The sequence below is a fragment of the Eriocheir sinensis genome, chromosome 31 (genome assembly GCF_024679095.1).
Source record: "Eriocheir sinensis breed Jianghai 21 chromosome 31, ASM2467909v1, whole genome shotgun sequence".
Classification (NCBI taxonomy): Eukaryota; Metazoa; Arthropoda; class Malacostraca; order Decapoda; family Varunidae; genus Eriocheir; species Eriocheir sinensis.
Genome location: NC_066539.1, coordinates 4925519 through 4948870, shown reverse-complemented (window position 1 = coordinate 4948870; position 23352 = coordinate 4925519). Strand labels below are relative to the sequence as shown.

The following is a 23352-nucleotide window of genomic DNA, read 5'->3' as shown; positions in this document are numbered from 1 at the left end:
CCCTCCCTCTCCTTCACCTCCTTTCTGCCCATTCTCCTCCTCTTCTTCTTCCTCCTCCTCCTCCCATTCCAATCCATTTCCTCGTTCAGTTTCACGTTTCACATCTTTTTTTTTTCCTCCCTCTCCTTCTTCCCTTTCTCCTCCTCCTCCTCCTCCTCTCATTCACTTTATTTCACATCTTTCGTTTCCTCTTCCTCCCTCTGCTTCACCTCTTGTATTCCCTTTCATCGCCACCTTTTTCTCTCGATCCTTCTCCTATCTCCACTGGGCGCGCCTGGCTTGTCTGGGGGTGGGGCGGGAGAGGGGGGCCGTCAGCACTCTCGCGAGCCACACAGATAGCGAGGCTGGCGGCGGCTGGATCGTGTCAGTGATCCACCAACCGCGGCAGAGGAAGGGTGTTGCTTTTACCTCTCCCGTGCACAACGACCACCAACGTGACCTCCAACCCGGTGACGCTGAGAGAGAAAGTAATCACGCTCCTCTTTTTTTATCACGTGTGGTCGAAAGTAACTGTCTCTCTAAACTTATACGTCATAAAAACTTAATCAAGCATAATTTTCAAGCACTTTAAAGAGCTTAGCGAAACTTCGGAGTGACTTAAAGACCTGTCAGAGGCCCTTATTACGGGGACTGAAGTATAAGGAGGAGGAGGAGGACGGACTGAAGGCAAGACAGCGAGGGTGGAAGGAGGCGGCGAGTAAGACGAAGAGAACTTATTAAAGAAAGCCCCCAGAGAGTGAGGAGCCGCGACCTCGATGTTCAGGCCTGGATATTAGGGTGAGAGAGAGAGAGAGAGAGAGAGAGAGAGAGAGAGAGAGAGAGAGAGAGAGAGAGAGAGAGAGAGAGAGAGAGAGAGAGAGAGAGAGAGAGAGAGAGAGAGAGAGAGAGAGAGAGAGAGAGAGAATACCTGTTGTGTCATCTATTTCGTGCGTCTTCTCCATAATGTATGATTTGTGACGGTGTGTGTGTCTATATCTTTGTTGGTGGGAGTGTTTATGGTTACGGGCGAGGAGAAATATTGGTAGTTATGGCTGTGGTGGTGGTGGTGATAGTGGTGCGAGAGTTGTAGTAGTAGTTGTTGTAGCAGTTATAGTAGTAGTAGTTGTAGTTGTTGTTGTTGTAGTTGTAGTTGCAGTAGTGGTAGTAGTTGCTGTAATCGTAGTAGTAGTAGAAGTAGTAGTAGAGGTAGTAGTAGTAGTAGTAGTAGAGATAGTAGTGCAGTTGAAGTCATTTTAGCTTTAGTATAGTTGTAGTAGGAACACACACACACACACATTCACACACATACACACACATTCATACACATACTAACACAGATAGCGTGTCTCTTTTTATTTCCTTTTCCTTCCCTCACCTTCATCCCCCCCCCCCCACACACACACACACACACACGCACCTCACACACATACACACGAATGGTTAAATAAAGACGCAATAAAAACATCCCATTAAACGTGTCCAATGTTCGAAATAAAGCAAAAGACGGACGGACGTAAAGACAGTTTGAGTCGTGGTAGTAAAATGCGATGGAGAGGTGAAGGTGGTCGTGGAGTGGACGATCAAAAAAAAGAAATAACGAAGATAGACCGATGGATTGAAGAATGAAAGGAACGATATAAGGAAAGGAGGGAAGGAAGGGGTGATGGAAGAATGAAGGGAAGGAAACATGGGAGGAACGAGAGACGGGAGTGATGAGGAAATATGATGGAGGGAGGAATGAAAGGAAAAATGAAAGAAAGGATACAAGGAAGGGAGGAAGGACGGACTGATGGAAGAATGGTGAATGGAACGTTGATAGAATGGATGGAAGGAAGGAACAAAGGAGAGAGAAGAATAACGAATAGAAAATAATGAAAGGAAAAATAAAAGAAACAAGAAGGCGAGAAAGAAATTAAAACTGATAGACAGAAAGAAAGAAAAAAAAGAAAGTAAAAAAGAAAGAACGGAAGAACGGGAAGGTTTTAGAAGCAATTGCACGAGGATACGAGACACCATTGGCAGTTTCTTAGAAGAGAGAGAGAGAGAGAGAGAGAGAGAGAGAGAGAGAGAGAGAGAGAGAGAGAGAGAGAGAGAGAGAGAGAGAGAGAGAGAGAGAGAGAGAGAGAACATAGAGGTCAAAAGGATATAGGAGGGAAAAAATGAGGAAGAAAAAAAATAAAAGTTACCGAGGAGAAAAAATGTCACTTATTCCGATTATTTTTCTCATTTTTCCTTTGTATTGTGGTGGTCGTGATAATGGTGATGATGGTGGTGGTGGTGGTGGTGGTTGGAATAAATGGTTGGGAAGGACATTCTCTCTCTCTCTCTCTCTCTCTCTCTCTCTCTCTCTCTCTCTCTCTCTCTCTCTCTCTCGATAGTAAAGGAGGAGGAGAAAGAAAGGGAAAGGATGGAAAATAAAAGGAAATTACAGGAAAGGAAAGGAAGTCAAAATGGGGATTAGAAGGAAACGCGAGGAAAGAAAGAAATAAAGGAAAGAAAGAATAGGAACCAAAAAAGAGATAGATAAGAAAATATTGAGGAAGCCGGAAGTGGAAGGGAAAGGGGAAGGAAAATAAGGAGTAGACAAGGAAAGGAAAGATAAGAAAAGGAAAGGTGATTGAAATTGAAAAGCAAGGAAAGGAAAGGACATATTGTGAGACGAAAGGGAAGAAGAGGAAATTGATAAAAAGGAAACGAAGGGAGGAAGGGAGAGGAAGAGAATAGGGGGGCAAAGAATAACTAAGAGGAATAAAAGAAAAGAAGATTGAGATGGAAGAGGGGGGGAGGGAAGGAAAAAGAGAGAAAAAAAATGGGGGCTCTCATTATAGCTGGGCGTGACGGCGGTCCTCTGCGTCGTTTGGGCCCTCGAGTCTGTGGTGGGGAGAACCCTTTACCCGCGGCCAGTGTGACATCCGAGTTACCACAGTTTATACTTTAGCCCAGTTTCCCCAGGTACCCATTTATCGTTCAGCCGGAAAGGGAGGATGAACATGGATGGAGATGGATGATAAAGGAAAACGATAGGCAAATGGATGAAGGGAAGTAGGAAAAGGCGAGGCAAGGAAAGGAAAGAGGAAATAAAACGAAAGGAAAGGAATGGAATGGAAAGGGAAGGAAGGGAGAGGAAGAGAGTAGATAGACAAAGAGAGGAAAGAAGCAGGGAAGGAAAAGAAAATGAGCATTAGAAAGAAGCGCCAAATGTAGGAAATAAAATGCAAGGAGAGAAAAGATGGCCGATAACCTGGAGCGTTCCATTCTAAAACTATATTACAAGGGCCTCTCTCAATTATCTTAAGACTTCCTCCTCCTCCTCCTCTCTCTCTCCTCTCTCTTCCTCCACCCTAGTGTAAGCGGCTTTTTCCTGCTTACGCGCTGCTCGTTAAAATACGTAAGCTCGCCACCCCTGAAACAAAAGACCCAGGTATGAAGGTGCTGCGGGCAGGTGCATTACAATAAGTGGGAACAATAGTCATCATTACCGGGATCAGTTATTTTTTGTTGTAGCTCTGAAAGGGAAATGGTAGAAATGTGTGTGTGGAAGATGTGGTTTAATTAGACGGATGTGTTTAAAAAAAGGATGAGAATAAGGTGAAAAGAAGAAAATGAATAATAATAATAATAATAGTAATAGTAATAATAATAAGAAGAGAAGGAAAAAGAAGAAGAGGAAGAAGAAAAAGACGAAGACGAAGACGACGAACGCGACGACGACGATGAAGAAGAAGAAGAAAAAGAAAGAAAAAGTAGAAAACGAAGAAGTCAAAAGAAAAATGAGAGAGAGAGAGAGAGAGAGAGAGAGAGAGAGAGAGAGAGAGAGAGAGAGAGAGAGAGAGAGAGAGAGAGAGAGAGAGAGAGAGAGAGAGAGAGAGAGAGAGAGTGTGTGTTGCCTGTTAGAAGTGCAGCCGAGGGACCCGAAACTCGCGAAAGATTGAGTCAAACCCTGAGGACGTGAGGCCAAGAACACCTGAACCCGCGAAGATCACAGGTGACGCACGGATGAGGGGGAAGAGAGAGGGAAAGAAGGAAGAGTATTAAGTGAAGAGGATTAAAGGGTCAGAGAGAGAGAGAGAGAGAGAGAGGGTAATGAGATGAACAGATTAAAATACATATTGAGTGCCTGTTAAACGTGGATAGCCGGACAGACAGACGATTTAATAGAATGACTGACGGATTGTGAGATTGGCAGGTTAACGGACTAAGCAACTCGCTGACTAACTGATTCATTGGCAGACAGACTGATTGACCGTGAATGTCTCCCTTTGATGTAGGACGAAGGAATTTAGACTGAGTGAAGAAAGCGAAAATTTATTCCAACGAACAGACACCAGAAATGAAAATACATATTGCCTTATACGGACAGACAGACGCAGCCATACGGTCAAAAAGAAAAACACATATCGTCACCCTCATAAAATAATTGCCTAAGACATTTTTCAGTGATTTCCAGGTTTTTGTTTACATCAGTTTTTCATCATGTGACGCCCGTTTTTGTATAGTTGCCTTCGTTATTCAGGGTTTAAGTGTTCTAGAATTGGCCTTTTCATTCCTGCCTAAATATTAAGCCAAATGAGATAATGACAGTTCTTTTCTGATTTCCTGTAGAGTAGAAAATAATGAATTAGGCGGTTTCTTTACGAAGATGACAATATACAAATCAGACAGACGAGAGAATAAGCAAATATGTAGATTCAGAAATTTACTCTGGTCAGAAAGTTGATACCAGGGAAGAGGAAAAGAAGCCAAAGAAAAGTACGAGAAGGAGAGGCGAGGCAGACGGACGAAGAGACCGCAAAATTTTGGCGCCAACCCAACTTGCGTTCTTGCAAAGTTAATTTCCGCATCAAAGAAAGGAATAGAGATAAGAAGTGAAATATATGCACACAGGAGCATGAATATTCACCGACCTGCGGGCTAAAAACACGGAGAGAGAGAGAGAGAGAGAGAGAGAGAGAGAGAGAGAGAGAGAGAGAGAGAGAGAGAGAGAGAGAGAGAGAGAGAGAGAGAGAGAGAGAGAGAGAGAAGGAAGGAAAGAAAAAGAAAGTGTAAGAAAGAAATAAAAAGGAAAAGGAAAGAAATAAAAAAAGACAGAAAAGGAAAAAAGAAATAAAAAGAAAAAAAGAAAAAGAAAAAAAGAAAGAAAAAGAAAATAAAGGAAAAGAAAAAGAAAAAGAGAAAGAAAAAAGAAAAAGAAAGAAAAAGGAAAAGAAAGAAAAAGAAAGAAATGAAAAAAGAAAGAAAAAAAACAAAGGAAAAAAGGAAAAGAAAAAGAAAAAAAAAAGAAAAAAAGAAAGTGAGAAAGAAAGAAAGTGAATGAAAAAAAGAAAGAAAAAGCAAGAAAGAGAGAGAGAGAGAGAGAGAGAGAGAGAGAGAGAGAGAGAGAGAGAGAGAGAGAGAGAGAGAGAGAGAGAGAGAGAATATCACCTGTTGCAGTGGAGTCGGAGTCAAGTTCTCAATTAAAATTTTCGTTGCATGTTTCGTCTGCGACATTCTCTCTCTCTGTTTCTCTTACTCTCTTTTTCGTTCTTCTTCATATTTGATCCTTACTTCAGCTTCTCCCACGTAAAGTTTCAATAAATGGGTTCGCTTAAGAAGAGGCGGGACAAGATTGCCCTCGAGAGAATTATTGTGAAAGTTAAAACAAAAACTAACATCCAGTGGAATGGTAAAGAAAGAAAGAGAGAAATGGAAGGAGGGACGAAGAAAAAGTGAAGATGTTTAGAAAGAGGAAAATAGGAACGGAAAGACAGAATGAGAGAAAAGGATTAAGAATGGGAAAAATTGTTACGAAAAAGTAACATCCACTGGAATCGTACAGAAAGAAAGAGAGAAAAGGAAGGAAGGAAGGAAGAAAGATAAGAAAGAGTGACTGAATGTTTAGAAAGAGGAAAATTGGAACGGAAAGACAGAATGAAAGAAAATGATAAAGAATGGGAAAAATTATTACGAAAAACTAATGTCCACTGGGATCGTAAAGGAAGAAAGAGAGAAAGGGAAGGAAGGAAAGAAGAAAGACAAGAAAGAGTGACGATGTTTAGAAACAGGAAAATTGGAACGGAAAGACAGAATGAAAGAAAATGATAAAGAATGGGAAAAATTATTACAAAAAACTAATGTCCTGTGGGATCGTAAAGGAAGAAAGAGAGAAAGGGAAGGAAGGAAGGAAGAAAGATAAGAAAAAGTGACTGAATGTTTAGAAAGAGGAAAATTGGAACGGAAAGACAGAATGAGAGAAAAGGATAAAGAATGAGAAAAATTATTACAAAAAACTAACATCCACTGGGATAGTAAAGAAAGAAAGAGAGAAAGGGAAGGAAGGAAGGAAGAAAGACAAGAAAGAGTGACGATGTTTAGAAAGAGGAAAATTGGAACGGAAAGACAGAATGAGAGAAAAGGATTAAGAATGAGAAAAATTATTACAAAAAACTAACATCCAGTGGAATCGTACAGAAAGAAAGAGAGAAAGGGAAGGAAGGAAAGAAGAAAGACAAGAAAGAGTGACAATGTTTAGAAACAGGAAAATTGGAACGGAAAGACAGAATGAAAGAAAAGGATAAAGAATGGGAAAATTATTACAAAAAACTAACATCCACTGGGATCGTAAAGGAAGAAAGAGAGAAAGGGAAGGAAGGAAGGAAGAAAGATAAGAAAGAATGACTGACTGTTTAGAAAGAAGATATTAAGAACAGAAAGAATGAAATGGAAAAAATAAAGAATTGGGAAAAAAATACAGAAAACAGTTGAAATCAAAGAGAAACATATCATTGTTGTCATTATTTACCGATAAAAAAAAAACACGAAAGAATGAAAGTGGGATGAAAGGAAAAAACTGTTAAACAAGAAAGAAGCTTCGTGAATTACTTGGAGGGCAAAACAAATCAAACTGAAACTCGTAATGTAGTGAAATAGTGTCATCAAAACAAACTTATAGAAGGGTAACTAATCAACAACCAAGATGGCGTATACGATGCTGATAATCTGACTATTTTCAAAGTTTTTCATGAGACAACTATGGAACTCAACTTCACTATTATTTATCGACACTGTAATATCTTTCCGTTAGAGCAGCAACAACCTCCTCCTGTCTCTTACCTCCGTCCTTTCTCCTCTCCTCTTCTCTTCTCCTTAATCCCTCATCGTTTTCCTTCCTCTTCCATGCCCTCCTTCCTCCCTTCCATTCATCCACGCTATCATTCCTCCCTCTCCTCCGCCCTCGTTCTTAATCCCTTACAGTTTTCCTTCCTCTTCCATGCCCTCCTTCCTCCCTTCCATTCATCCACGCTATCATCCCTCCCCCTCCTCCGCTCTCTTTCCTAATCCCTTACAGTTTTCCTCCCTCTTCCATGTTCTCCTTCCTTCCCTCCGTGACCTACGCTGTGAAAATGTCTTCGTTTCGCCATTTAACTTGCCACATGCGAACTTAATCGAAGGAGAGAGCTTAAAAAATGTTATATGAAAGTTTCTCGTACTCAAACAGCGGTAAACTTTTTAGGCAGGGAACTAAGCTAAGCGCGCGTACCGTAAATTAGAGTTTTGCGTAATTTGGAACCCGTTTCGGAAAGGGGTCACTCATTCAGGTACTAGGCAATATACTGACATCCAGCGAGCTGTTCGTGTTGACATTAATATATTTCACACTGAACGAGACAATAATTATAGCATTCAGGTACTCGGTAATATCCGTCTAGTGATCTGTTCAAAATGACACCTTTTTTATTTTTTGCAGAACTAAACAATTATTATGACATTCAGGTACTCAGTAATATATATTCATTTAGTGAGCTGTTCGAACTGACACTATTTTTTTTTTCGCTGAACGAGACAGTAATGATGACAGTGTTGGAAAAAAGACGATTTGCAGAGGACTTGGCAAAAAAAATACAAATGGGTAGGTGAACAGAATATTTTGTCATCAGCGTCAGAGGCTTTCCCCTTCAACCCTCCTTTACTTACCGACTATTCTACTCCTCAACCTCCCCTGTTATGTTGCGTCCTTTGCCATCTTGCATCTGAATTTAATGCTAACTGCCTATATGAAACTTGTTAACTGCATTCCTCTACCTTATCCGAGACCTCGCTTCATATAATTAACTGCATTCCTCTACCTTATCCGAGACCTCGCTTCATATAATTAACTGCATTCCTCTACCTTATCCGAGACCTCGCTTCATATAATTAACTGCATTCCTCTACCTTATCCGAGACCTCGCTTCATATAATTAACTGCATTCCTCTACCTTATCCGACACCTCGCTTCATATAATTAACTGCATTCCTCTACCTTATCCGAGACCTCGCTTCATATAATTAACTGCATTCCTCTACCTTATCCGAGACCTCGCTTCATATAATTAACTGCATTCTTATACCTTATCCGAGACCTCGCTTCATATAATTTTCTACTAACACCAATTCCTATGTTGTCCATCTTCCTAATGAGAGGGCTAATCATTATCCTTGTACTTCCATCCCTTCCACTAGTAAACTCTAGAATCGGCTCCCGTCTTCCTTATTTCCCTAACTACGACTTGAACGCTTCCAAGCGGGGATTATCTAAACGTTTCTGTAACCAAAACTAATCGCCCATTCTGTACCCATTTTGTAGGAGATGTAAGTTATTAGATTTCTTTTAGTTCTTGTTTCTCCTGGTCGTCTTCCTATGTCGTAAAAAGGTGTTGTGGGTAATTGCTTTCAAATACACTCTCGGCATGTTTTCTGATGGTTTAGTAAAATGGTTCACACTCAAATTTAGATCCCCAGGCAATATACGATTAGTCGAATTTACCGGAGTTTTCGAGAAGGATTGAAACAGAGCACGCAAGCATAGACCATCTTTTAAAGTATCAGAGGGAGCAGAGGGCTTACAGTAACAGGGAGAGGGCAGGAAAGGAGGAGGAGGAGGTGGAAGATAGAAAAAGTCGCAGAGGAGGGAAGGGAAAGAAGGGAGCCTGTGAGAGAGGGCAGGAAAGGAGGAGGAGGTGGAAGATAGAAAAAGTCGCAGAGGAGGGAAGGGAAAGAAGGGAGCCTGTGAGAGAGGGCAGGAAAGGAGGAGGAGGAGGTGGAAGATAGAAAAAGTCGCAGAGGAGGGAAGGGAAAGAATTCGAGCCTGTGAGAGAGGGCAGGAAAGGAGGAGGAGGTGGAAGATAGAAAAAGTCGCAGAGGAAGGAAGGGAAAGAAGGGAGCCTGTGGGAGGGGGCAGGAAAGGAGAAGGTGGAAGATAGAAAAAGTCGCAGAGGAAGGAAGGGAAAGAAGGGAGCCTGTGGGAGAGGGCGGGAAAGGAGAAGGTGGAAGATAGAAAAAGTCGCAGAGGAAGGAAGGGAAAGAAGGGAGCCTGTGGGAGAGGGCAAGAAAGGAGAAGGTGGAAGATAGAAAAAGTCGCAGAGGAAGGAAGGGAAAGAAGGGAGCCTGTGGGAGGGGGCAGGAAAGGAGAAGGTGGAAGGTAGAAAAGGTCGCAGAGGAAGGAAGGGAAAGAATTCGAGCCTGTGGTGAGGGTTTTACTTTTTAAGAGAGCTATGAAGGCACACGTTACTTTTGCCTTCCTCTTCCATATTATACTTTTTCTTTGCCTTTTCCACTTCTTTTTTTTCCTTCCTATCTATTTTTTTTTTTTTTCATTTTATTCTATCTCTCTTTCGTTATTTCATTCGTTTCTCTATCTTCCGTTTCTTTCTGAATTTTGTCTTTCTTTTTCATTTTAATCTTTCTTTCTTCCCTTGATTAACTTTCTCTCTCTCTCTCTCTCTCTCTCTCTCTCTCTCTCTCTCTCTCTCTCTCTCTCTCTCTCTCTCTCTCTCTCTCTCTCTCCTCTCTCTCTCCTCTCTCTCTTACCTCCGTCCTTCCACCTCTCCTCCTCCCTTCTCCTTAAGCCCTCACCGTTTTCCTTCCTTTATCATGCCCTCCTTCCTCCCTTCCATCCATCCACGCTATCCTTCCTCCCTCTCCTCATCCCTCTTCCTTAATCCCTTACAGTTTTCCTTCCTCTTTCATATTCTCCTTTCTTCCTCCCTTCCTTCCTTCCTTCCTTCTTTTCTTGCTTCCTTCTTTCATTCATTCATTCATTCCTGCTTTTCTTCTTTATTTCCTTCCTTTCTTCCATCCTTCCTTCCTACCTGCTCTCCTTACTGCCTTCCTTCCTTCAATGCTTCTTCCCTTCCTTATTGCCTTCATTTCTTCCTTCCTTCCCTCCTTCCCTCCATGAATCCTTTCTTCCTTCTTTCCTTCCGTCTTTCCAATCTTTCTTCCCTCCCCTAATGCTCTCTCTCTCTCTCTCTCTCTCTCTCTCTCTCTCTCTCTCTCTCTCTCTGCGTCCAATCCCTGTCATTTCCTCCTTCCTTGTTTTTCCTCGTTCCACTTCGCATAATCCACTTTGCGTTTCCATCCTCGGAGGAAAAAGGTGGAGGAAAAAGGCTGAGATAATGATAGCGGTCTTTTTTTTCTTTGTTTCTCTCTTTCTCTCCTATAACCAGTTTTTTTTTTTTTTTTTTACGGCAAAGGTGACAGTTCAAGGGCGTAAAAAAAATAGTATAGCATAATAGTTTTTCCCGGGTCCTCATGCATAGTTTTCCGGGTTTTTGTTCGTCTTTGGTAGTGTTGCTTTTGCACTTGGCTATAATTATTTCTCCATTCATTGATTCCTTCTTTTAATTTCTTTTCTCCCATTCTTCTCTTCCTCATTCCCCCTCCACCAACTTCCCTCCTTCCATTACTCAAGTACAGAAATCAGACGCATACGAATACTCCCTCGGTGATGATGATTCTCAAGTGCGTTCCCTTTATTTCCTCATCCTTCTGCCATAAAGCCAAATGTTGTAGATAACGCACTTTAGTATAATATAAATCACCATACATGTTTCCTATGCAGATGATGTTTCTTAAGTGCTTCACCGTAGTTCCGTGATTCATTGGTGGTTATGGAGGCAGGTGTTACGGCCCCAACCTCAGGACGGCAGACTGGTAGAGGAATATATTACCAAGGTGGGCTGGTGTGCTTGATGGGATGTATTTAATTAGGCGAGTGTTCTGATTTCCTATCCTGCAAGCGAGTAACATAAGGAGCTGAGGGTTGAGAGAGGGGGTGGGAGAGGGGGAGAGTGGGAGAGAGGGGAGGAGAGTGGGAGAGAGGGGGTAGGAGAGGGGATGGGAGAGGGGGTGGGAGAAGGGGGAGAGTGGGAGAGAGGTGGTGGGAGAGGGGGAAGGGGAGGGGGTAGGAGAGAGAGAGAGAGAGAGAGAGAGAGAGAGAGAGAGAGAATAGATCTGGTAGTACGTAGCTTTTCAATACATGACTGTTTGGAGTTTTGTTGTAATCTTATATTTACTTTTTTTTATCGAGATCGCTTTTGCCTACGTCCAACTTTTTTTTTTAAGTTCTCCAGTTCTATATTTTTCTTTATTTTCCCTTCCTTCCTTCCTTCCTGCCTTCCTTCCTTCAATGCTCTTTCCCTTCCTTATTGCCTTCCTTTCTTCCTTTCTTCCTTCCCTCCTTGAATCCTTCCTTCCTTCTATTCTTCCGTCTTTCCAATCTTCCTTCCCTCCATTAATTCTCTCTCTCTCTCTCTCTCTCTCTCTCTCTCTCTCTCTCTCTCTCTCTCTCTCTCTCTCTCTCTCTCTCTCAACATTGTCGATTTGTTCCCTCTCCAAAAGTTGATCAGGACATTAATCAGATTTATCACGGAGAATTTTGTTTTGCGGGGGAGAAAGGCTTTTGTGTTGCGAGAAGAGGATTTTTTGTTGCGAGAAGAGAGGATTTTGTGTTGCGTGATGAAAGGATATTTTGTTGCAGGAAGTGTTTTTATTTCTGTGAGTGTTGCGGTACGAGAGGATATTATTTCGCAGGATGCAGAAAAGACATACACCATACACTATAAAAAAAAAGGCGCTAAATCGGTTTCCCCAATACAAAGAATCCATCGGAAAACAATATAGGCATCAAATCTCTAGCCACAAGTAACATGATAATCCCATCCCTGACGTGTATAAATCGTGGGAAGGAGGCGGAAGAGAGATGTATAGAAAGACAAGAAAGTAATTTACGAGCAACATCACTTCTTTGCGGACATCTAAAATTACGGGAAGGAGGAAGAGAGAACTGTGTTAAAGAAAATTGCTTACGAACAGCATCTCCTATTTTCGGATATCTAAAATTACCCGCGAACCTTTCTGATCCTCGCAAGCTCAAGGCCGCGGGAAGGTGTAGAAGATATTGGATCCATGCAAGCGGCTATTACGGATCATGTAGGATTAAGAGAAACGTTCATTACTTACGCGCGGGGATTAAGGTACAGACGCCCTTCACCTAAGGATCAGTTCAGCACTAACACACGGTACCCTGAGAGAGAGAGAGAGAGAGAGAGAGAGAGAGAGAGAGAGAGAGAGAGAGAGAGAGAGAGAGACTAAGAGACTACGAGAGGAGCTTCCCAGATTAAGTAACTAGGAAAAGAGAGACACAGACAGACAGACAGACAGACAGACAAAAATAAGAGAGCGAGTGAGGAGAGAGAAAAATAGCTGAAATGATCGGACAGAAAGCGTTGAAAACAATAAAATAGTTGCCGACACTACAGATAAAGAGAATTAAAATATAAAAAGCAGGAAGAAGGAAAGGAAGAGTCGACGAGGGGGAAAAACAGGAAGGAAACTGAAAGGACGGGAAAGGGAAGGTGAAAAAAGAAACAGAGCAGAGGGGACGAAGGATGGAAGGAAGGCAGGAAGGAAAAAAAGAGTAAAAGGAAGCATGTTTTTTCAAGCGGAGGGTGGCGAAGGAAAATAAACAAAAGCAGAGGGGAGGAAAGAGGAAAGGAAAAAGTGGAGAAAGTATAAAAGGAAGCTTGTTTTTTTTAGTTATAGCAAAAATAGAAGTAAATGAACGAGGAAGTGGATTTGGAAGCAGAATAATAAACGCAGAGGAGATAATGGATGAATGTGTAACGCTAAGTGATTCAAGAGGGGAGCATTAAGACTTATTTTAAACGAGCTGTAACCAGTGGCTTTATGCTCCTCCCTCAGTCCGTCGTCAGTATCATCGTGTTACGCGCCTTGCTTCTGTTTATCGTCACCCTCATAAAATAATCGCCTAAGTCATTTTTCAGCGATTTCCAGGTTTTTCTCTACATCAATTTTTTAACATGCGACTGAAATTTTTGTATAGTTGCCTTCGTCATTCAGGGTTTGAGTGTTCTAGAATTGGCCTTTTCGTTTCTGCCTAAATCTTAAGCCAAATGAGGTAATGACAATTCTTTTCTCATTTCCTGTAAAGTAGAAAATAATGACTTAGGCGGTTTGTTTACGAAAGTGACGTTATTCTTGGTTTGCCTTCTGTATCGTAAATTTATGAAATACAGAGAGGCAGGAATAAATTAGCAGACGTTGAAAAATAAAGAGGCAACGAAATACCAAAGATTTGCGTATATTGGGGAACATGGATGAGGAAATGTTCTTCAGAAGGAAACCCAGTAAGAACCTTTCTCCAGTGCGATGGAAAGCAGAGTCACGGATGAAACAGATGGAAAGTATAAAATAAAGTACGTAATTGTTACAAAAAAAAAAAAAGTAAAAAAATAATACCATAGATTTGAAATAGATGGACGCGTAACAAGGTACATCAAAAAAGGAATAAATTATGTTATTCAATTAGGTAATTAACGCATCGATCCTTGATGTTTATTCAGTGAGTAATTAAATTGGCCGTTGCTGAAAGCCATTAACGTTATGGTAAAGGATAACAGAAGTAGGTACGGGGGCTTAGAGAACACAAATGCATGGATTCATGATGTTTATTTAATGAGTGATGAAACTGCCTTTAGTTTAAAAGCTAAAAGGGTTACGGTTCAGGAAAACGTTTTAGTAAATCAGGAAGAAAATAATCAAGTGAAAGGAGATTAGAGTACACCAGAGGGCTCTAAAGGGCGGGAAATTAATAGACGTGGCGTGAAGCCCATTCCCGGCTTAATTAAGTAACAAGGGAGAGGGATAATAATTGAATTTCCAAACATTGAAAGTAAAAAAAGATTTGCTACAAAGGACAGTAATTCAGTAGAGTGAGATGAGCTTGGGAGACAAAGAACAAGGTACGTGAAAGTCCGATTAATAAGGTCCGGAGAGGCATTGATGTGTGTCCCACTTGTAGGAACGTAAAGTTTTAGATTAACGGCTTAAGAGAACAACAAAGGAAGACGCACGGTGAACAAAGGAACATTAAGAGGATTAGGAAATGCATGGACGGGGTGTGTGAGGGGAGTTCCCGACTTAAGCAGCGAGCGGGAGAGTAAAAAATATTAAACTCTAGGCATTGAAAGTTTAAAGACCTTCTACAAAGAATAACAGTTTAGTAAATGTTAGAACACGGGTAACAGATGAAACCATTAAACTGGCAGGAAAGTTAAAAAGACTTGCTACAAAGGACAACACTTGAGTTAGAAGAAAAGCAAAAGACAAGCGAATGATAGGCTATGTCATAATCGAGGGGCACCAGGTTACCAAATATGAATAAAAAAGGAAGATAAAAGGCAAGCGAGTAACAAGCTATGTCATAACTGAGAGGCAGCAGGTTACCAAATATGAATAAAAAAGGAAGATAAAAGGCAAGCGAATAATAGGCTATGTCATAATCGAGGGGCACCAGGTTACCAAATATGAATAAAAAAGGAAGATAAAAGACAAGCGAATAATAGGCTATGTCATAATCGAGGGGCACCAGGTTACCAAATATGAATAAAAAAGGAAGATAAAAGGCAAGCGAGTAACAAGCTATGTCATAATTGAGAGGCAGCAGGTTACCGAATATGAATCAAAAGGAAGGTAACAGACAAACGAGGAACAAGCTACTTCAAAATCAAGCTAACGAGACCAGGAAATGGATGAATGTGAAGGAACAGATTACAGTGATTAAACTCCCAGGCGTGGAAGACCATAAAAGAGTTACATTACAAGACAAGGAAATGACAAATCAGTTAGAACAAAGGTAATAGCTGTATGAAGAACAGGCTACGTCGAAGTCAAATGAAAAAGATCAAGAGATGCATGAATGAGGCGTGACCAACGTTGCCGGATTGTTGTACTCAGTCGATTGTATTTCCCGACTTCTTATCCCTAAACTATCTTCTGGGCTCCAATAACGAAAATCATTTATAGTTATCGTTAAAAGAGTTAGATCCCAATGTTTCTTGACAATAGTTAGGCGTGACACTTCATTAACACATTTCTTGGCACAAAAAGTCATAGAGCAGCAAAACAAACACTCGCAATGCAGCAAAAACCGTAAGCAAGAAAGGACAGAGATAACAGAGAGACGAGGAAAAAACCACCTCATTCAGACAAGCTAACAAGAGCGGGAGACGCCTGGAGGTGTGACGGTAGTTATAGGAATGTAGAGTTTTAGACTGCAGACTTGAGCAACATGACGCAGCGGGCGAAGATTAATTAAGCGCGCGATCATTGAAGGCTTAACGAGTTGCACCTGTTCAAGCACGCACCTGTTAGCACCTTTGTGTCTACCGAGAGAGAGAGAGAGAGAAACAAGGACGTAGGAAGAAGATAATAAAAAAATGAGAAGCAGGAAAGCGAACAATGGAAGAAGGAAAAGAAAGATAGAAATAAAGAATAACGATGAATAGAATCGATATGACCTTTGACGAGAGAGAGAGAGAGAGAGAGAGAGAGAGAGAGAGAGAGAGAGAGAGAGAGAGAGAGAGATTGTGTTTCACTCCTACACACACAAGTATTGCATTCTTTTATTGTCGTGTTCTTCTTCCTCCTCGTCCTCCTCCTCCTCCTCCTCCGCCTCCTTCCTTCCTGCAGCCGCCTTCCTCTCCTCGTTGCCTTCCTTCACTAGTTCTCTTTCCATTTCCCTTCATCCGTTCATGTCTTCTTTCCCTGCTTGCTTCTTTCACCTCACTGCTACTACTACTTATTTTCCTCCTCCTCCTCCTCCTCCTCCTCCTCCTCCTACCATCTTCATAACCTTCTCCTCTTATCGGCTTATCAGATTTTCCTTTCCACTCCACACACATTTTTTCCATTTTTTGTTCCTCCTTTTCTCCTCCTCCTCCTTATCATCATCATCATCCTCATCATCATCAGCAGCAGCATCGTCTCCTCCTCCTCCTCCTCCTCCTCCTCCTTCACGCCCTCCTCCTCGTCCTACTTGTCTTCCTCCTCCTCCCTCTCCTCCTCGGTCCTTTCATCGCCCCGTCATTTGGCGAGGCAAGTGAGTGGATTTCCAGGGATTGCTCGACGGGAAATTATGAGGAAGCCGGACTCTCTACTCCCTTTCCTCGCGTGCCGGCCTGCCTCCCTCATCGCTGACATTCTTCTCTTCTTCTGACTGCTAGTTGGGCGGCGGCGGGTGGCTATGGGTGGCGGGGAACCTTCGTGCAGGTGGTGTTGTTTGTGTCTTAGGTCATGGCGCTGGGAGTTGTGGTTGTGTGCGTGTGCTGTATTATTGTTGTTGATATTACTACTACTACTATTATTATTATTATTATTATTATTATTATTATTATTATTATTATTATTATTATTATTATTATTATTGAAATTACTATTATTATTGTTTTTGTTCTTTCTATTGTTACTCTGGCTTAAATTATTCCTACATACTGTTTTTTTTTTTTTGTCTCCTTTTGAGTATATACCACAGAGAGAGAGAGAGAGAGAGAGAGAGAGAGAGAGAGAGAGAGAGAGAGAGAATCATCATCATCATGCTAAACTCTTAATCAACACAGCTCCGTGGTGCAGTGATTAACGGTTCCGTGGGGTCGCGTACGAATCCCAGCCCAAACAGGCGACGTGCAGGTCACTTAGCTGTTCACCCTCAATTCGTGTGGGCTGATAAATGGGTACCTGGGGAAGCTTGGAGAAGACTAACTGTGGTAACTCGGATGTCTTTTTTTTTTTTTTTTTTTTTTTTTTTTTTTTTTTTTGAAAGGCCCTGTCCCGGTTTTTTTTTTTATTATTATTATTTTTTTTTTTTTACCCACCACAGGCACACGGGCCAATTCTACTGAGATAAGCCCCGACGTCACGCGCAGCTATAGCGTTAAAAAAAATTAGACGATATACATGCATAGCAATACAATAATGCGATCTTTTTTTATGATATTTCTTTTCTCCTAATTGGCGGATTATGCTTGAAAGCTAATCCCTTAATGAGCTTAGTGCTGATAGCGGCTCAGACCAAGGAGGCTCATCAAGTTACGGGCGGGAGGAACAAGAATAGCAGCAGCCCGACCGCTATTACGCCACGGGATAGAGAAGAGTTAACAATAGAGCTGATTGGTAAAAGGGAAGAAGGATTAGGACAAAAAAGGATGATATAATGATTATAGAAGATGAAAGTGAATGATGAATACTATAGGGGAGAAAATAAATATCTTTGATTCAGAGAGGAAAAAGGGAATTAAAAAGGAAAAATACATAGGAAATATTACTCCTTAGTAAAGTAAAAAGAAAATAGTATAAATACTGAAAGAAGAAGAAAATGATGATACTTGAGTTAAGTAAAAAAACGAATGCGAAATATTAAAAAGGGAATGCGATTGTAAATATAAAGAAAGACAAAATAAGTAAAGAAATAGTATTGGTTGGTAAAATAGGTACGGAAAAGATATATTAGAGAAAAAAGATTAACATTAGTCTTCTAAGGAAAAAGTATAAGAGATACTTATGACTTGGAGACAGAGGCAAAAAGAAATTATGCTGATTGACAAAAGAGGAAGGAAAAAAAGAGGAGTATTAATGGAAAAAAATATTATTATTAGTCTGTAAAATAATATAACAAAGACATTCGACTGGGGGAAGTTAAAAGAGTTCTAGCGAGTCAGAGATGAAAAAGAGATTAATTCGGAACTGCAAAAAAAAAGTGTTGGTTTGTAATAAAAAAAAATAGATACATTTTGAAAAGAAAAATACATTTGTTTCATGAAAACTTAAAAGGAGGAAAGCAAAAGAGAAAAAAAAATAGTGTTGGTTGGTAATGAACGTAGAAAAGAGGAAGGCTGAATGGGTCATCAGAAGCCCAGTACGATCATTACCTGTTGAGCGCACCTTGCTGGCTGGTCATTGCGCGAACATGCACCGCCAAAACACCTGTAAAGTGGCCCACCCTGCACAGCCTCCCTCTTTACATTTTAATCTCTCTTCATACACTCACAGATCCTTCCCTTTTTATTCCATTTTAAAGGCTACAGAGGGTGAATTGCGAGCCACACCTGCACTTTCTTATTTTTTTTCTTTTTTTTTCTTTTCGTATTCACTCAGCGTTCTCTCTCTCTCTCTCTCTCTCTCTCTCTCTCTCTCTCTCTCTCTCTCTCTCTCTCTCTCTCTCTCTCTCTCTCTCTCTCTCTCTCTCCATATTTATCTTTTCTCATTTATTTCGCGACCTCTCTTCTCGTATCGTCCTTTCATCCCTCTTTTCTGACTCCTTTCCATAAATAAATTCCCTCGTATCTACTCCACTTCATCCTTCCTCTTTCTCTCTCCCTTCATTTTTTATCACTTCTTATCCACTCAGAGATCTTTCCTATCTCACCTCCATATATCTTAATCTCCTCTCCTGCCTTTTCTCGTCTTTCCTTTCTTCCACCTCTCTTCTTGACAGTCACACCTTCCTGTTCTTATTCATCTTTTTTACGGGGGACACAAACCAAAAGCAAAACAAACAATATATAAACTCGACAATCGTCCACCAGAAACATAAAAACATAGATGGCAAAAAGAGTATAATCAAATCCTACTCGTGAGGTGACTTGATTCTGCCCTCTGATCTTTCCATCTTTCTTCATGTAATTTTAATCTTACATTCATAACTCTTCTCATTTTCTCGCTTTATTTATTCAAGGTTCCTCCCTTATGTATGTTTAATCTCCCTCACCCTGTGGCATTTTTCTCTTATTGTCTTCTCTTTCACTATAATTACAGGTTTAGTCTTGTGTATTATTTATATTTTTTTGTTTTCCCTTTGTCCTTTCTCGTCTCCCTCTTTTCTTCTTCTTTGTACTTTGTTTTTGTTCATATTTTTTTATCTCGTGTATCTCCTGCTTCTTTATTCCTCTTTTTTCCTTTCACAATCTTATATCTGTAACTCCTTCTCCGGTCTTTTGTTTTTATCCATTCATTTTTATGTTTCCCGTGAGACTGTTCTTTATCTTTTTCTCTTCATCATTTTATACCTCACTCTTCCTTATCTATGTTCTGTTGTTTCTGTTCATCCTCTCCTCTGACTCCCTTTAATGTGTGTGTGGGGGGGGGGAAGGGGGGGGGGGCTGGTGCGCGTGTGTGAGTGTGTGTGTGTGTTAATACATAGAAGAGTTAACAATAGAAGTGGGTGGTAAACGAGGAGGAGGATTGGGACAAAAAAGGATGATATATTGATAGCAGAAGATGATAATGAATGAAGAATACTATAGGGTGGAAAAGCAATATTTTTTTTATTAAGGCTAAAAAGAGGAATTTAAAAAAAAAGAAGAAACAGTATTGCGCGTAACCAAAGGGAAAAATAAAGTGAAAATATTGAAAGAAAAAGAAAAATGATGTAGCTTGTTTTGAGTAAAAATGAATACGCAATATTGAATAGGAAATGCGACTGTAAATAAGGAGAAAACAAAATGAGTAAAGGAAGAGTGCCACTTGATGAAACAGGAATGAAAAATAAATATTAGAGGCAAAAGATCAGCATTAGTCTGGAAAAAAAAGAGGTAAAAGATTAACTTGCGACTGGGAAACAAGGGCAAAAAGAAATCCCAAGAGAGGAAGGAAAAAAAAGAGGAGTATTACAGTGAAAAAATAGTTATTAGTCTAAAAATAAAAAAAAATAAAAAAAAGACGTAGACTAGGGAAATCAAAAGAGTTCTAGAGAGTCAGAAATGAAAAAGAGATTTATTCGGAACTGGAAAAAGTAGTGCTGGTTTGTAAAAAAAAAAAAAAAGGGGGGGGGGGATACAGTTTGAAGGGGAAAATATATTTGTTTCGTATGGGCTTATAAGGCGGAATGCAAAGGAGATAAAAAATAGTGTTGGTTGGTAAAGAACGTAGAAAAGAGAAAGGCTAAATGGGTCATCAGGAGCCCAGTGCGATCATTACCTGTTGAGCTCACCTTGCTGGCTGGTCATTTCGTGAACACGCACCGCCAAAACACCTGTAGAGAGGGCCAACCTGAACACCCTCCCTCTTCACCGCTTAATCTCCTCTCGTCCACACACAGATCCCTTTCCTGTTCTACTTTAAAAACTATAGCTGTAAAGTGAGCCAAACCTGCGCAGCCTTCCTTCATACCTCTTTGTCTCTTCTTATCCACACAAAGATCACCTTCCTGTGTCCTGACTTTTTTGTAGTACTATGATAAAGAAGTAATAAGAATGGGGATAACTATGGCGGTAAGGTTACATCAGCTGAAACGTGGGCCTGACCTGCACTTTCTCATTTTATTGTTTCTTTTTCTCTCATCGTATTCACTCATCTTTTCCTCCCTCGCCTTCTCATACCTTTCTTTATATTTGTTCTCTATGGCATCCAAAACCACTATCACAGCTTTATCGTAGGTCAAGGCCGTTCCTCTATAATCTGTTTGTTTATCTCCTCTCTCTCTCTCTCTCTCTCTCTCTCTCTCTCTCTCTCTCTCTCTCTCTCTCTCTCTCTCTCTCTCTCTCTCTCTCTCTCTCTCTCTCTCCCCTTTTCGTTCGTCCCTTCCTCCCTCAGTACTCTATCTCACTGCAGCTTCGTTTCTCTTCCTCATTTTCATCCGCCTTTTCTACACTTCACTCTCCTCTCTCTCCATATGTATCTCTTCTTATCCCCGCAGTGACCTCTCTTCTCGTATCGCCCCTTCACACCTCAATATATTAGCTTTTCTGCCCACTCCCCATTCTTTATTTCCTTCGTATCTTCTCTCTCTCTCCCCCTCCGTCCTCCTCCTCCTCCTCCTCCTCCTCCTCTTCCATCTCATCACGTCCTGGGCGCCTAATATTTTTGACAAGTCTATTCTGTCTTACCTCCCTCTCTCCCTCCCTCCCTCCCTCCCTCTCTCCCTCTCTCCCTCCCACGCCCTCCCACCACCTGGCCGTATTCTCTCTATCTTTATTTTCTCATTATTTGCTTCATCTCACTCACTTTTTTTTTCCATCTCTCTCTCTCTCTCTCTCTCTCTCTCTCTCTCTCTCTCTCTCTCTCTCTCTCTCTCTCTCTCTCTCTCTCTCTCTCTCTCTCTCTCTCTATGATTAAAAAAAGTTGTTATCCACTAAGATGACTTTCCCATCTCCCTCCTTCGTATCATAATATCCTCTACTGCCTCTTTTCGTCTTTCCTTATTTCTTCCGTCTCTCTTTAACCATTTCTCCTTTTTTTTTACTGTGAAAACAAAACAAAAAAGCAAACCAAAGCAATAAACTCAACAATCACCAGCCGAAAACACAGAAGTATACGTGTCAAAAAGAGTATAATTAAATCTTACTCCCGAGGGGACTTGATTCTCCACTCTGGTCTTTCCGTCTTCCTCCTTATGCACTTAATCTTGCATTCATAACTTCGCAAATTTTCTCGCTTTCTTTATTGCTGTTGATTTTCCTCCCCTTATGTATGTCTTATCTCCCTCTACCTTTGCCAATTTCGTCTTTTTATCTTCTCTCTCACATTAATTACACCTTTAATCTTGTGTATCATATATTTTATTTTGTTCCCCCTTCGTCTTTTCTCGTCTCCTTCTTTCCTCCTCCCTCCATACTCTTTATTTTTGTTTATCCCATATTTTTCACGTATCTCCTGCTTCTTTATTCCTCTCTTTATCCTTCCATAACATTATTTCTAACTCCTTCTCTACGTTGTTTTGTTCCCATCCGTTCATATTCTCAGTTGCTCTTGAGACTTTAATCCTTTTTCTCAATCTTTTTTCTTCATTACTTTATAGCACACACTTATTTTCCGGTGCTCCTTTGTTTCTGATCATCCTTTCTCTGACGCCCTTTCATCAATACAAGACAGGGGAGCGAGTAACAAAAAGCGTTGTGTACACAGAATAGATGAGGTAGTATCACTTTATCTACTTCCGTATTTTTCTTGTTTTTTTTTTAGTTCTTTATGTTGTCAAGTTAATAATGAAAAGCTTTATTTCTCTCTCTCTCTCTCTCTCTCTCTCTCTCTCTCTCTCTCTCTCTCTCTCTCTCTCTCTCTCTCTCTCGTATTTTCTCAGCGGGGGAAAAAACGAGGGGGGGAGAACAACCAGTATATCGTCATGGAGTTGTTTTTCTCGTGAGTAATGAGGAGAGAGAGAGAGAGAGAGAGAGAGAGAGAGAGAGAGAGAGATAGGCAGAGGTGGGGAGGAGAGGTGAAGGATGGGAAAAGAGATTAATGCATTCGGTTACTTAACTACCTTTCTCTTTACGTGGTTTTCCTCTCTCTCTCTCTCTCTCTCTCTCTCTCTCTCTCTCTCTCTCTCTCTCTCTCTCTTCACCTTGACATATTGGCTTTTTTCCTTCCTTTCTTCGTTTCCCGGCCAATCAGAGAGAGAGAGAGAGAGAGAGAGAGAGAGAGAGAGAGAGAGAGAGAGAGAGAGAGAGAGAGAGAGAGAGTCAGACCCACGTATAGCGAAAAATAAGATAATTTAATATACAGTAATAAAGGCAGGTAGGAAAAAATATCGACAGTTACTTGTGAAAAAAAAAAGTTTAAAAAATGGACAAACAGACGGTCGTGCAAAGTAAATAAAAAACACCCACGGCTTCACGGAGCAGACAGAGATAAGAAAAAGGAAAGCCAGCCTGACACACCGTATGTATCAATAAATCCTCAGTAAAACCTTTTCTTATCTACACACAAAAACATAAAAGCGGAGATGGATTTACGGTGAAGAGAAGAAAATCATTGAATTTCAAACCCTCTCCCCTTACTAAAAAGGTTATTGTCTAGATTCGAATTATTTTGAGGAGAGAGAACTCTTTGTATTGTTTTTAATGCCTCAGTTCAATATAGCTATCAAGTCTCAATGCTGTCCTCTCACCCTCATTTTGGCGTTCATGTAATGGTCACTCGACATTATAGAAGTCATGCCAGAGACAGAAAATCAGGTAGAGAGATGAAACTAATGTAGCATTGATCATTTAGAGAGAAGAGAGTGCAGGGAGGACGTTGGGAAAGTCCTCTGTGCTCCAGTAGACTAGTACTAATGAATGACGATGAGGATTATTTTCAAAACTCATCGCATGGACTGCCTGATTATTTACCTTTCCAATAGAGAAGAGCCTTTGTTAAATATTTTCCTTCGCTGTCCCTTCCCGCCGCTGCATCGGCCATTCACCTTGCTACATAAGACCCTGAAGTGCATCGCCGCGTCGTGAGGTAGGCAGTGGAACACCTGTCTGTCTTCCAGGAAATTGGCGTCAGGTGACAGGTGGC

General features: G+C 40.9%; 1 protein-coding gene across 15 annotated transcripts in view; it reads left to right on the top strand.

The window, feature by feature from the left end:
• LOC127005836 (glycine receptor subunit alpha-4-like) overlaps positions 1-23352 on the top strand; it is a 148683-nt gene that overhangs the window by 21597 nt on the left and 103734 nt on the right. The window contains exon 1 of one of the 15 annotated variants that reach the window (XM_050875016.1): positions 368-777. The exons of the other annotated variants lie outside the window; for them this stretch is intronic. The gene's annotated coding sequence lies outside the window, so the exon portion shown is untranslated. Of the gene's footprint in view, positions 1-367; positions 778-23352 lie in introns of those variants that run through there. 15 annotated transcript variants of the gene reach the window in all.